Genomic DNA, 15,852 nt, shown 5'->3' with positions numbered 1-15,852 from the left:
AAAGCAAAAATAGACAAGTGGGACTACATCAAACTAAAAGCTTCTGCACAGCAAAGGAAACTTACAAACTAGGAAACAAAATTTGCAAACCACATATCTGATAAGAGGTTGATATCCAAAACATAAAAGGAACCTCTATGACTCAATATTAAAAAAAACAAAAAACAAAACAAAAAACCAAGCCAATTACAAATGGGCAAAAGACTTGAATAGCCATTTCTCCAAAGAAGACTTACAAATGACCAACAGGTAAATTAAAAGATGCTCAACATCACTAAATATCAGGGAAATGCAAATCAAAACACAATGAGCCATCACCCATACCTGTTAGGGTGGTTATTATCAAGAAAAACAAGACAATAAATGTTGGCATTGATATGGAAAAACTGGAATCTTTGAGCACTGTTGATAAGAGTGTAAAATGATACAGTCACTTTGGAAAATAGTATAGCAGTTCCTCAAAAAATAAAAATAGAACTACCATATGATCCAGCAATCCTACTTTTGGGAATATATCCAAAGGAAGTGAAATCAGGACCTTGAAGAGATAGCTGCATTCCTAAGTTCATTGCAGCATTATTCATAATAGCCAAGAGGCAGACACAACCCAAATGCCCATTGACAGACAAATGGATAAAGAAAATGTAGTACATACATAAAATAGAATATTATTCAGCCTTTAAAAATAAGGAAATCCTGCTATATGCAACAACATGGATTGAACCTGGAGGACATTATGCTAGGTGGATAAGCCAGTCACAGAAGGACAGAACTTCATGATTCCACTTATACAAGGTATAAAAATAATCAAACTTATAGAAACAGAGACTATAATAGTGACCGCCAGGAGTGGAGGAGATGGGGAAGTGAGGAGTTCTTCAAGGGGTATAAAATTTCAGTTATGCAAGATGAACAAGTTCCAGAAATCTACTCTATATTTTAATCTTAGAGTTAGCAATTCAGGACAGACACCACAAAACAAAACCAAGAGGCAGAAGGAAACTTCTGGAGGTGATGGATATATTTATTACCTTGATTGTGGCAGTGGTTTCATGCGTATAAGCATATCTCCAAACTCATCAAATTGTATATATTAAATATGTCCAGTATTTCTGTATACCAATTGTAGCTCAATAAAGCAGTTATTATTTTTTAAATTAATAGAATACAAAGAAAAAATAAAAAGTCTAGAATCATAATGAGAAATATTAAGAAACTTTTCTTGGTAAATGACAGAATAAACTGCAAAGAAAATATTACAGAAAATTAGAAGTGGTATTGTTAGCGAACCCAGGTCCGGCTGCTCACCATTTGAAAGCCAATTCTCGAGAGACAAGTTTTGGTAGGAAAGGAAAGGTTGCTTTATTTGGGGAGCCAGCAACCAGGGGATGCGGGGGAGGGCAGACGCCTGTCCAAAGGCCAACTCCCCACCCGCGATTGCTGCTCAGGGCACAGGGGCTTTTATAGGGGAGTTTCAGGATTGTATAGGCTGAGGGAGGGAGCAGAACAGCATAGTCAGTTCTGACAGTAATCTTGAAATCAGTAATGTGGTTGTCTGATCAGCGTCATCTTGGTTGTTTTAAGTACAGTTCATCTTTGGTTCCAGGGTTTGTTCCTATTTCTTTGAGGCCAGTTCTCAGAATTGTGTGAAGTGGAGTAGCTTATGTCATGGCTTCAGTTTGGTCATCATGTAGTCATCCACCTGGTGGGTGTTTCATATCTATAAGACAGCTCACAGGATATGGCTCAGAATATTATCTATAACCCTTAAGGAAGAACTAAAGGTCCTTTGCTATGCTTAATGACTAAACTATTATTATTTGGTCTCCTTTGACTGTTTCCCCTTGTTTCTGCATTTTCTCACTTGTCTGATTAGACTTATTATTTTGCTAAAGTTTTTCCACAGACAAAAGGCAGGCTGAGGACATGGGTGGAGGGTAGGGACCATAGGGTCCTGCTCCATTTCAGTATGAGAAAATTGAAAACCATAATTAACAAACTTGACCTAAAATGACAATGGTAATAAGAAAATATTTTGAAATGAATGTCATTGGGAATAAGACATATCAAAACTTGTGGATTGTACCTAAAGACATGCTTATAGGGAAAATGGTAGCCTTGAATCACTATATTAGGAAGGAGAAAAAAATGCAAAATATCAATGCCTAAACTAATCAACTTAAGAAGTTAAAAAGATATACAGAAGGAAATAATGAAGATAAGGGCTGAAACAAAATAGAAATTAAACAAAAAAGAAAAACATTGGTAAGGTTAAAATTGAAAATACTAATGAAATTAACACCTAATAAGCTACTAATGAAAAGAAGGTCTCAAATTACAAAAACTAGGTATCTAAAACAAGGTATCACTACTAATCCAATGGATAGTGGGTGGCCACTATAACTACTTAAATTCAACATTTTATTTGATGCCCCAACCAGTGTAATAAATCAAGGAAAGGGAGTAAGATTTATTACTATTAAAAAGGAAAATAAAGCAAAATAAATTGTAAAAATAGAAAATTCAAAATATCTATAGTCAAACTAATAGAATAAGTGAATTTTGCAAGGTTGCTGTATACAGTGCCAATTAAGAACTATGTCTCTATTTTCTAGTAACAAATAATTAGAACATTGTATTTGAAAACACCATTTACAATAATTCCAGAATATCCAACAGGAAGAAATGTAATGAAAAATGTTGTGCTTTTCTTTTTAAACATATGAGATTGCCCACTTGCTTTGGGTAGTATAGTCATTTTCACAATATTGATTCTTCCAATCCAAGGACATGGTATATCTCTCCACCTGTTTGTGTCATCTTTGATTTCTTTCATCAGTGTCTTATAGTTTTCTGAGCACAGGTCTTTTACCTCCTTAGATAGGTTTATTCCTAGGTATCTTATTCTTTTTGTTGCTGTGGTGAATGGGACTGTTTCCTTAATTTCTCTTTCTGATCTTTCATTGTTAGTGTATAGGAATGCAAGATATTTCTGTGCATTAATTTTGTATCCTGAAACTTTACTAAATTCATTGATTAGCTCTACTACTTCTCTGGTGGCATTTTAGGATTACCTATGTATAGTATCATGCCATCTGCAAACAGTGACAGTTTTACTTTTTCTATTCCAAAGTATATTCCTTTCATTTCTTTTTCTTCTCTGATTGCCATGGCTAGGGCTTCCAGAACTACGTTGAATAATAGTGGTGAGAGTGGACATCCTTGTCTTGTTCCTGATTGTAGAGGAAATGCTTTCAGTTTTTCAGCATTGAGAATGATGTTTCCTGCGGGTTTGTCATATACGGCCTTTATTATTTTGAGGTAGGTTCCCTCTATGACCACTTTCTGGAGAGTTTTTTTTTATCATAAATAGGTGTTTAATTTTGTCAAAAGCTTTTTCTGCATCTATTGCGATGATCATATGGTTTTTATTCTTCAATTTGTTAATATGGTGTACCACATTGATTGATTTGCGTATATTGAAGAATCCTTGCATCCCTGGTATAAATCCCACTTGATCATGGTGTATGATCCTTTTAATGTGCTGTTGGATTCTGTTTGCCAGTATTTTGTTGAGGATTTTTACATCTATATTTATCAGTGATATTCTATAATTTTCTTTTTTTTGGTAATATCTTTGTCTGGTTTTGGTATCAGGGTGATGGTGGCCTCATAGAATGAGATTGGGAGTGTTTCTTCCTCTGCAATTTTTTGGAGAGTTTGACAACAATGGGTGTTATCTCCTCTCTAAATGTTTGGTAGAATTCACCTGTGAAGCCATCTCGTCCTGGATTTTTGTTTGTTGGAAGATTTTTAATCACAGTTTCCATTTCAGTGCTTGTGATTGGTCTGCTTGTATTTTCTATTTCTTCCTGGTTCAGTCTTGGAAGGTTATACCTTTCTAAGAATTCGTCCATTTCTTCCAGGTTGTCCATTTTATTGGCATAGAGTTGCTTTTAGTAGTCTCTTAGGATGCTTTGTATTTTTGTGGTGTCTGTTGTAACTTCTCCTTTTTAATTTCTAATTTTATTGATTGAGTCCTCTCCCTCTTTTTCTTGATGAGTCTGGCTAAAGGTTTATCAATTTTGTTTATCTTCTCAAAGAACCACCTTTTAGTTTTTTGATCTTTGCTATTGTTTCCTTCATTTCTTTTACATTTATTTCTTCTCTAATCTTTATGATTTCTTTCCTTCTGCTATCTTTGGGTTTTGTTTGTTCTTCTTTATCTAGTTCCTTTAGGTGTAAGGTTAGATTGTTTATTTGAGATTTTTCTTAATTCTTGAGGTAAGATTGTATTGCTATAAACTTCCCTCTTAGAACTGCTTTTTCTGCATCCCATAGGTTTTGGATCATTGTGTTTTCATTGTCATTTGTCTCTAGGTATTTTTTGATTTCTCTCTTTGATTTCTTCAGTGACCTCTTGGTTATTTAGTAGCTTATGGTTTAGCCTCCATGTGTTTGTGGTTTTTACGGTTTTTTCCCTGTAGTTCATTTCTAATCTCATAACATTGTGGTCAGAAAACATGCTTGGTATGATTTCAGTTTTCTTAAATTTACTGAGACTTGATTTGTGACCCATGTTGTGATGTATCCTGGAGAATGTTCCATGCACACTTGAGAAGAAAGTGTAATCTGCTGTTTTGGGATGGAATGTCCTATAAATATCAATTAAATCTATCTGTTCTTTGGTGTCATTTAAAGTTTCTGTTTCCTTATTTATTTTCATTTTGGATGATCTGTCCATTGGTGTAAGTGAGGTGTTAAAGTCCCCCACTATTATTGTGTTACTGTCGATTTCCTCTTTTATAGCTGTTAGCAGTTGCCTTATGTATTGAGGTGCTCCTATGTTGTGTGCATATATATTTATAATTGTTATATCTTCTTCTTGGATTGATCCCTTGATCATTATGTAGTGTCCTTCCTTGTCTCTTGTAACATTCTTTATTTTAAAGTCTATTTTATCTGGTATGAGTATTACTACTCCAGCTTTCTTTTGATTTCCATTTGCATGGAATATCTCTTTCCATTCCCTCACTTTCAGTGTGTATGTATCCCTAGGTCTGAAGTGGGTCTCTTGTAGACAGCATATATATGGGTCTTGTTTTTGTATCCATTCAGCAAGCCTGTGTCTTTTGGTTGGAGCATTTAATCCACTCACGCTTAAGGTAGTTATCAATATGTATGTACCTATGACCATTTTCTTAATTGTTTTGGGTTTGTTTTTGTAGGTCCTTTTCTTCTCTTGTGTCTCCCACTTAGAGAAGTTCCTTTAGCATTTGTTGTAGAGCTGGTTTGGTGGTGCTGAATTCTCTTAGCTTTTGCTTGTCTGTAAACCTTTTGATTCCTCCATTGAATCTGAATGTGATTCTTGCTGGGTAGAATAATCTTGGTTGTATGTTCTTCCCTTTCATCATTTTAAGTATACCATGCCACTCCCTTCTGGCTTGTAGAGTTTCTGCTGAGAAATCAGCTGTTAACCTTATGGGAGTTCCCTTGTATGTTATTTGTCATTTTTCCCTTGCTTCTTTCAATAATTTTTCTTTGTCTTATTTTTTGCCAAGTTGATTACTATATGTCTTGGCGTGTTTCTCCTTGGGTTTATCCTGTATGGGACTCTCTGCGCTTCCTGGACTTGGGTGACTATTTCCTTTCCCATGTTAGGGAAGTTTTCAACTATAATCTCTTCAAATGTTTTCTCTGGTCCTTTCTCTCTCTCTTCTCCTTCTTGTACCCCTATAATGCGAATGTTATTGCATTTAATATTGTCCCAGAGGTTTCTTAGGCTGTCTTCACTTGTTTTCATTCTTTTTTCTTTATTCTGTTCTGCAGCAGTGAATTCCACCATTCTGTCTTCCAGGTCACTTATCTGTTCTTCTGCCTCAGTTATTCTGCTATTGATTCCTTCTAGTGTAGTTTTCATTTTGGTTATTGTATTGTTCATCTCTGTTTGTTTGTTCTTTAATTCTTCTAGGTCTTTGTTAAACATTTCTTGCATCTTCTCGATCTTTGCCTCCATTCTTTTTCTGAGGTACTGGATCATCTTCACTATCTTTATTCTGAATTCTTTTTCTGGAAGGTTGCCTATCTCCACTTCATTTAGTTGTTTTTCTGGGGTTTTATCTTGTTCTTTCATCTGGTACATAGTCCTCACCTTTTCATTTTGTCTATCTCTCTGTGAATGTGGTTTTCATTACACAGCCTGCAGGACTGTAGTTCTTCTTGCTTCTCCTGTGTGCCCTCTGGTGGATGAGGCTATCTAAGAGGCTTATGCAAGCTTCCAGATGGGAGGGACTGGTGGTGGGTAGAGGTGGGTGTTGCTCTGGTGGGCAGAGCTCAGTAAAATTTTAATCTGCTTGTCTACTGATGGGTGGGGCTGAGTTCACTCCCTGTTGGCTGTTTGGCTTGACGTGACCCAGCACTGGATACTAGAGTCTCTTTGCTGGGGCTAATGGAGGACTCTGTGAGGGCTCATGCCAAGCTCCCAGAACTTCTGTTGCCAGTGTCCTTGTCCCCATGGTGAGCCACAGTCACCCCCTGCCTCTTCAGAAGAACTTCCAACACTAGCCAGTAGGTCTGGTTCAGTCTCCTATGGGGTCACTGCTCCTTCCCCTGGGTCCTGATGCACACACTACTTTGTGTGTGCCCTCCAAGAGTGGAGTCTCTATTTCCCCCAGTCTGGTTGAAGTCCTGAAATCAAATCCTGCTAGCCCTCATTGTCTGATTCTCTGGGAATTCCTCCTCCCATTGTTGGACCCCCAGGTTGGGAAGCCTGAAATGGGGCTCAGAACCTTCACTCCAGTGGGTGGATTTCTGTGGTATAATTGTTCTCCAGTTTGTGAGTCACCCACCCAGCAGTTATGGGATTTGATTTTATTTTGATTGTGCCCCTCTCCTACCATCTCATTGTGGCTTCTCCTTTGTCTTTGGATGTAGGGTATCTTCTCTGTTGAGTTCTAGTGTCTTCCTGTTGATGATTGTTCAGCAGTTAGTTGTGATTCTGGTGTCCTCGCAAGAGTGAGTGAATGCATGTCCTTCTACTCCACCATCTTGAACCAATCTGTCTTTCACTTCTTATAAGACCCATGTTTTTATTTTTTTCAATCGTGGTAAAAACCACACAGACTAAAATTTACCATCTTAATCATTTCTAAATGTATGGTTCGGTAAGATTAAGTAGACTCACAGTGTTGTGCAACAGATCTCCAGAAGTTTTCTCCTTTTGTGAAACTGCAACTCTGTATCCATCAAACAACTCCCCATTTCCCCCCTCCTCCTAGCCTCTGGTAAGCCCCCTTCTTATTTCATTTTTTATGAATTTGACTACTTTAGAACCCTCATATGAGTGAAATCATACAGGATTTGTCTTTTTGTGGTGAGATCATTTCACTTAGTATAACGCCTCAATGTTCTTACATGCCGTAGCATGTAACAAAAAGTCCTTCCTTTTTAAGTCTGAATGATATTCCATTGTATGGATATACCACATTTCCTTTGCCCGTTTGTCTGTCAATGGACATTGGGTTGCTTTCATCTCTTGGCTATTGTGAATGATGGTGCTATGAACATGGGTGTGCACATATCTCTCTGAGACTCTGCTTTCAATTCTTTGAGACCCTGTACTCCCTATTTACTTTCTGATATACATTGAGAAGTGGGATTGCTGGACCATATTGGAGTTCTATTTTTAATTTTTTGAGGTACTGCCATACTGTTTTCCATAGTAATTGTACCATTTCACAACTCTATCAACAGTGTGCTTGAGTTCCAATTTTTCCACATCTTCATAAGATACATATATTTTTGATGTTAAATATTTTATAATAAATATTCAAGTCATAGTGAGAGATCTCAGCATCCATACAATTTACCTAAACGGTTCAGCAGGTATTAAGATATGTTTAGTTTTTCATCCTGATCCATTTCTTACACAAATGTTTGTGGACTTGCAGGTGAGAATGTGATCCTACTGAAATACAGGTGATTATGTTTTGAAAGTTGTGGATATGAAAGAGAGATATTGAGGAGTAGGAGGCCTGGTCAGAAGGGGATACCAAAATGATTGAACAGGATTCAGCATGAAAGTGCTGGGAGCATTATAGTCAACAAAATTAATTGTCTAGGCTTGAAAAGGCACATGGAAAAGACTAAGAAACTTATTTACTTCCTTGAAAGTGTGATGTGTGGTAAAAAGGCTTTAAAGCCAAAAGACCTGGGTTTTGCTGCCTGATTGATGTTGTGTAACATTTGGCAAGAAAATCAATCCACCTGAATCACCATGTTCTCATATGGAAATAGGAATAAAAATAACAAATTTGTAGATTTGTCTTAAAAATTAAATAAGAAAATGAATGTGAACTTGCCTAGCACACTTTCAAACACATAGTAGGTGCTCCATGGCTTTTACTTGTCTTCCCTATTTATGCTCTGGTTTTTACCTACGTCTCCATTTCAACATCAAAAGACCCCTAAGCTGCAGCTTCTGGCATGAAGACCTCAACTAAAAATATTCCTTCAGTATAACATACTATAGTAGCTTAGAAGCAAATCATGAGTTTTCTATGATATTTTACATATAGTCTCCGTATTAGTATAGAAATTTATATTGAGAGATAAAACCCCAGATAATGTGCTAACATTTCAGAATACAAGATGAACATTCTTGTAGATATCTTAGTTAATTTAGCTGCATTTAAAAAGCTTTAAAAATATTTTTAATAAAACATATAGCTAAGCTACCAAATCCATAAAACCTTAAAAGGTTAAAATCAGGTAATGATAGTAGTCAAGACGTAAGGTCACATTTTTTTAGAAAGTATTTTATTATCCTTTACTAAATTTTGAACAGTTTTCTCTTCCCTGGAGCAAATCATTGTGCTGAAGTGTTAAGAATATATTTTCTTACAACCAGAATTTGTAGTGTTTTCTGAGATTTACTAATGGATTTATTATTTTTCATCCCAACTTTCCACAGCTTATCTCTCTTTAAAATATTGTTGGGTTGAGCAACTGTTTTAATTTCTTTAGAAAAAATTTTGCAAAATAACGTATTATGTTTCTCCTCATGTTGGCCACAAGGATGCCAGTGGTCAGAACTGCAGCCCTCAGGCTGTGGTTTTATCTTTGTCTTGTATCTTTACTTTTTCTTTTTTCCATTTTTATTTATTTTACAATTGATGATTGGTATATAACATTATTAAAGAATGAGGTAGTGGTACAAATAAACACTATCGCAGAAATATTTGAAATTTTATACTGAAATTTAAAATAGAAACATCAAATTGTGGGTGCTTATTCTTCTTTATAACCTCAAAACCCTTTAAGCCAGAATGATTTCTTTCTTTATTAGTTACTCATTTACTACTATAATCACTGAGTTTTCTTTTTCTGTTTAATTAAAGATGTACTACCTATTCCGATAAGATGTACTACCTATTCATTCATGTGTGTGATCGTCTATGAGACATGAACCTTTAAATATGTTGTCTGTGACATGAAGATAACATCTACTTAAAATGACCTTAAAATAATCAAATAATTCAATTAAATGATACTACATGCCTCATGCAATCCCTATCACTGTTTTCCTTCAGTCTATGAATCTTTGGTAAACTTCAACCTTTTATTACTAAGTTAATAAAGACAGATAGCAATGGAAATGAATACAAAGAAAAAGTAGTAATAACATATTTAAAGAATAGATGCTTATGAGTTTTCCCTGTGCATTTTATAGCAGACTATATTGTCCCCTTTCTCTCAAGCATTTTATTTTAATAACAGTGCTCACACACTCTTTAAAGTTCTTACATGAAAATAAACATCCACAATCAGCAAATAAATAAAAGTTATTCTAAAAAAACCCATAAAAAAGATAATAACGCAGGTTGTTTTTTAAAACACACAAGCAACTTAGTGTATATATTTAGAAATTTAGTAATTATCATCAGTTCTATTCATTACATTTCAAAAGTAGGAGAAATAATAAGTTGCCATTTATTTTTTCATATTCATAAAGAGGAAAATGTTATTCACGTGATAGATCTTGACCATTGTTGTAGGCCCATCTGTACCTGTGAACACATACAGAACTGTCTACTCATACTAAAAAACAGTTATCTCACCATCACTTTTCATTAAAACTGAAAATTCAGTGAAGAAATGGATATATTTCAAGAATCATATAAAAAGGTAGGATCCTCTTTTGCCAATATGGGCATATTGCAACATCATAAAAGTGTAAGCTGGCTATTATGGAATTCAAAAGGATTATCCAATTCAAAGAAAGAGATGAACAGATTGTTTTCTTTCATAAACTTTTTTTGATTAATAAGTTTCATCAAAATACAGAACAAGCATAAATCTAGCGTTCGTTATTCATGTGTAAATACCTATCAAATTAAGACATTTGGCAAAAAAATTATTGAAAGAAACAAAATGTAAACTATTTTGACAGGTATATTTATGGATAGACATATTCTGGCTTTTTACATGGAACTGTCAAATACTTCCCTTCACACCTCATTTATCACATGGTCCAGGCTGCTGAGGCTGGCTGCCATCTTGTGATGGGGGGAGAGCTGCATAAAATGTTTACTTTGTCAGTGGTCATACTGTGTAAAAAGAGGAATTGTGAAGGAGATTTAGGATATGCCTGAAGCTTGATACCTGCCAAGGAGGTGGAGTATATTCCTCTCCAATAAACCAATAGCTAGATCATTTAGGTATTAATTTTTTTGGCCAATAAAATCAGTGCTGGTGATTTCCCCAATACTAGAGAAAATGTCCACTCCCAATATAGATTTTCACATTTCCAATCCAAAACTCATTTTAAACTTGAGATCAAGAGAGATAAATGCTGAATTTTGCGACAAAAGCAGACTAGATCAGCAGTCTCGATTTCTACCTGCTTAGTGTGGGTTTTCAAACCTACCATTCTAAACCTCTCACTAGCTAGCTTCCCTGTTCCTAAACTAGATATTTGTAGGTATAAGAAATAGAACGATTACTGGCATACTTTAAGAGGCAGTTGTCCTATGATGATGAAGAAGTGTTTATGTGTGTTTGACTGGATACATTCTTCACTTTGTTACCATATGTGCAACATGGTCAGATGGTTAATGAGTTTTCAGGGCTGAAATGCATCTGGTCCAACTTTAAACTTATGGTTTATAATACTTCACTGGAAAGCATGTAATTAATCTTTCAGTGGATAATCTACCATAACTCCTAAACTAATTAAGAATAGATATTCTTTTTAACAGGATTTGAAAATTAAGTTTTATATAGGTTAAGGGAGGAAAAAAGCCTCTACAATGATAGAAAAGTAAAAACATCTCAGATAAAATTGACTCCCTCCCTCCTTCCTCTTCCACCAAATCCTGTTGATAGAAATGTTCCTCTTTTTGAATGTATGCTGTCAAAAAGAATTTCCCTAAGGAAAAGGACAGTCTCTTATTCATCTATGAATCCTGAGCATCTGGCTTAGAGTAAAAGCATAAAAGGTCTTTATTGACCAAAATATTATGGGAATTATTCCAGAGATATTCCACCTTGTAATACATGGATTTAAACAACTACGTGGGCAAATATATGTACAATTACATGTGTATGTACATATACAAATATATATACAACCATATGTATCCAAATTTCACAAATGAATAAGCTGAGGCACAGCAATTTTCAAAAAACATATAAAGTCAGACTGGTAGTTATGTTTCATTTGTGATTCAAATGAAGAGGATCTGATACTGAAGCTTAAGTTCTTAACACTATGATATGTGAGCCACTAAATAGTTCCTCATGTGGATGTAATAATTTCTTCAATCATTCTAATCTTCCCAACCACGTTGGCTTTTCTAATTTATTATAGTTATAAATAATTATAAGATATAAAGTAGAATTCATTTTCTAATAAAAAACCCACAAGTGGTGTTCAAAAATCATATGATATATACCATTTTTCTCAAAATGCAAAATTTCTTTATAAAGCATTATAAGTTACAATACCAACAGCATTGTAAATATTGCAGATTTTTTCACATCTTTGGCATCCTTAGGTATCTAAAAGTTTTTTCCCTCCAAAATTTTGTTAGTGTTAAAAGTAATATTGTTTTAATTTACATATTTGATTTTAGGCTGAAAATTTCCTACACGTTTATTTACAGGTTGCATTTTTGCTTTAATTTTAAATTCATGCTAATTGAAAATGTGTCTGTCCATGTTTTAGTGTATTTCACATCAGTTTGTATAACCTAATTGATTATCAGTGACACTAGATCTTCATTATACTGGCTGTGAATTTGCCCTCGTCATTTGTTTATTTTATTTTTAATGTATAGTTTTTCCAATCATGTTTAGTTTACAAATCAGTTTTTTTCCTTAAGTAATTCTATTTTGTTTGGCTCAAGATGTTTTTGACTTTGAAAATTTGATAGAAATGCATTAATTTTTTTCTATTTGACTTACTTTTTTATATTTCTTTAATCTAGCAGAAACACATTTTGGTTTGTTGGATGAAACGATCCTTCTTTATTTGAATATAGATCTTGAACTTATTTAACCTCTTCAGGTTACAGGAATGTTGCCTACCACAATAGCTTGTAGTGTCTGTAGCATAAAACATGCTCAACAAATATTTATGGAATTGAATTTGATCAAATGTCTGGCATATTGAAAGCACTCAATAAAAATATATGTATGATTCATTTATTAATTGATTTACAGATGCAATCATTAGTCCAACAAATACTGATTTAAAATCAATTTCCTGGAGAGACTAAAGAGGATGGCAGAATAGGAGGACACAGAGCTCACCTTCCCCCAAGAACACCTCAAAAATACGTCTACACATGGAACAGTTCTCACCGAAAACAAACTGGAGACTGGCAGAAAGACATATACAACCAAGGTTGTAAGAAAGATCCACACAGAGTCCCATCCACGGGAAGGGAAGAAAAGCTATCAGATCTTGGGAACAGCATCCCTAGGAGAAGATGCCAAAGTGGGGAATGACATGGGCTCAGATATGCTCCCTGGAGAGTGAATAGTTCAAACCACATACTGTGTGCCCCAGTCTTGGGGTTCATCACTGGGAGGATGAATCCCTTTAGTTTGTTTGAAAACCAGTGGAACTGACAGAAGGGCTTTAAGAAACCTAGATTACACTCATGAAGAGCACAAGACAGAGGAAGCAGATTGAAACTGCCCTGGATTCTGGCTAGTTTCCTGTGACTGCCCCAGTGTAAGCTCTGGCCCACGCCAAGTGCCCACTCCAGCACCTCACAGCAAGAGCAACCACAAAGACCCCAATCAGCCAAAGCAATCTAGAGAACTAGAAACAAAGCTGGAGGTATCATGCTCCTTGACTTCAAACCAAATTACAAAGCTACAGTAATCAAAACAGCATGGTACCAGCACAAAAACAGATACATATATCAATGAAACAGAATAGAGAGCCCAGAAATAAACCCATGCACTTATGGTCAATTAATCTATGACAAATATCTCTCTCTCTCTATATATATATATTATATTATATATATATATATATTTCTGTTAAACATTCCCCCCAATCTCTTCCAAAAAATAGAAACAGAGGGACCGCTTCCTAACTCATTTTATGAGGATAGTATAAGCCTAATTTAAAAAATCAAAGACATTACAAGAAAGCTACAGACCAATATCTCTCACATACATTGATGTAATAATCCTTATTCAAATATAAGCAAATTGAATATAACCATGTATAAAAGCATTTACAAAACAAACAGGTGAAATTTTTTCAACGTAGTCAAGGAGACTTGCATAACTGAAAATTAATCAGTGTAATTCAACATACCAATAGGTTAAGGAGACAAATCTTATGACCATATAAATTGATACAGAACAAATATTTGATGAAATCCAATACCTATTCCTGGTAAAAACCTCTCAACAAACTAGGAATAGAGAAATTGCTCAACTTGATAAAGAAAAGCTACAGAAAATCCATAGCTAACATTACTTAATAATAAGAAACTGGATATTTTCTCAGTAAGATGAGGATGAAAGCAAGGATACTCTCATCACTCCTAATCAATACCATATTAGAAGTCCTAACTAGTACAATAAGACAAAGAACAAAAAAAGATTTAAATGTAAGACCTGAATTTATAAGAATCTAAATAATAATAAAAATAGCAGCATCCTGAAACAATAAGTGAGGATAATAAGGATACAGGACGCAATATCAATATACAAAAATCAATGCTTTCTTATATACCAGTGATGAACGATTGAAACTTTTTTTTAAATACAATTTCCTATGACAAAAATAAAATCATTAGCAATAAGTCTAATAAAATGTGTATAGGATATGTTTGTGAAAAATTACAAAGCACTGATGAAAATAGCATAAAATAAATATCTATAAGTACTCCTGATATAAATAAATTAATTAGAGGAAAGATAAATCTCCTATACAAAAGAGTCCAAATAATTTATATAGTTACTGAACCCTGAAGGAGGTGGAGCATAACTTACTGTTCCTTAAAAGCAGGCCATGTATTGCGACTTCCTTTCAAAAAGTACAATATGGAAAAAAAAAAAAAGTACAATATGGAAAGAGAGAAAAATAATACATTTGCAGTAGAGAAGCCTAATACCACCACCTCAGCGAGATAACCAAGCTTCACTTCAACAGTGATATCATGTTGATAGTACTTCTTTTGATATTATGTGATAAAAATGGCACTTTACCTGTATGGTCTTCCACTCAAATGCCCATAACTCCATCTAAGATAAGAAAAATATAAGACAAATCTCAATTGAAGAACATTTTCCAAAATATCTGACAAGTCCTCCTTAAAACAGTAGAGGTTATCAAAATAAGGAACATTTGAGAAACTGTCATAGCCAAAGCCAGGATTTGAGAAACTGTCATAGTCATAGCCAGGATTTGGAATATGAGGGCTAAATGTAATGTGGTATCCTGGAAGGAATCTTGAAACAGAAAAAGGACATTAGTTAATTTTTTAAAAACCTGAGTAGGATACAGATCTTAGTCAATAATAATGTATCAATATTGGTTCCTTATTTGTGACAAATGATCTATACAAAAGTAAAATGTTTATAATAGGGGAAGCTGAGGTATATGAGAAATCTCCGTCCTATCAATTTTCATGAATTTTTTCTGTAAATCTAAATCTATTCTAAAATAACAAGTAAGTTTATTATAATAATCAAGGAATATAATTTAACACATTAGCAGAATAAAAGAGGAACAATGACTATCTCAATCTATGCAGATAGAGGTGCTAATAAAATTTAACACTCATTTATAATATAAACACTCAGCAAACTAAGAATAGAAGGGAACTTCAACTTTTTATTAAGGCCTACAAAAACACAGAGCTTACATTACACATAATGGCAAAATTCTAAATGCTTTTTCCCTAACATCAGCACTTCTGTTAAACACTGCATTATAGTTCCTAGCCTTTGCAGTAAGGCAGGACAAAGAAATAAAACTCTATCAGGCTAGAAAAGAATAAAACTAACTTTATTCACACAGGACATAATTGTTTGCATAGAAAATTCTAAGGAATCTACAAAGCAGCTATTAGAACTAATAACTGAACATGCCAAAGGCAATAGTACAAGGTCAATATTAAAAAAATCAATAAAATTCCTATATACTAGCAAACAGTTGACTATTAAAATAAAAATACTACTAAAATAACATCTAAAACCAAAAATATTTAGGGGTAAATTAAACAAAATATGTGTAATATTTACATAATGAAAACTACAAAACACTGTTGGGAGAAATTAAATAATTGAGAAGATGTATTATGCCATTGGAATGGAGAGACT

At 34.3% G+C, this 15,852-nt stretch overlaps 1 long non-coding RNA gene across 1 annotated transcript in view; it reads right to left on the bottom strand.

Moving 5' to 3' along the window:
- LOC307187643 overlaps positions 1 to 15,852 on the bottom strand; it is a 472,947-nt gene that overhangs the window by 56,892 nt on the left and 400,203 nt on the right. The window contains exon 6 of the long non-coding RNA XR_013828669.1: positions 14,737 to 14,772. This is a non-coding gene — a long non-coding RNA (uncharacterized lncRNA). The remainder of the gene's footprint in view (positions 1 to 14,736; positions 14,773 to 15,852) is intronic.

The sequence above is a fragment of the Stenella coeruleoalba genome (assembly GCF_951394435.1).
Source record: "Stenella coeruleoalba genome assembly, chromosome: 6".
In the NCBI taxonomy this organism is placed as follows: Eukaryota; Metazoa; Chordata; class Mammalia; order Artiodactyla; family Delphinidae; genus Stenella; species Stenella coeruleoalba.
This window is presented reverse-complemented; position numbering and strand designations above follow the sequence as displayed.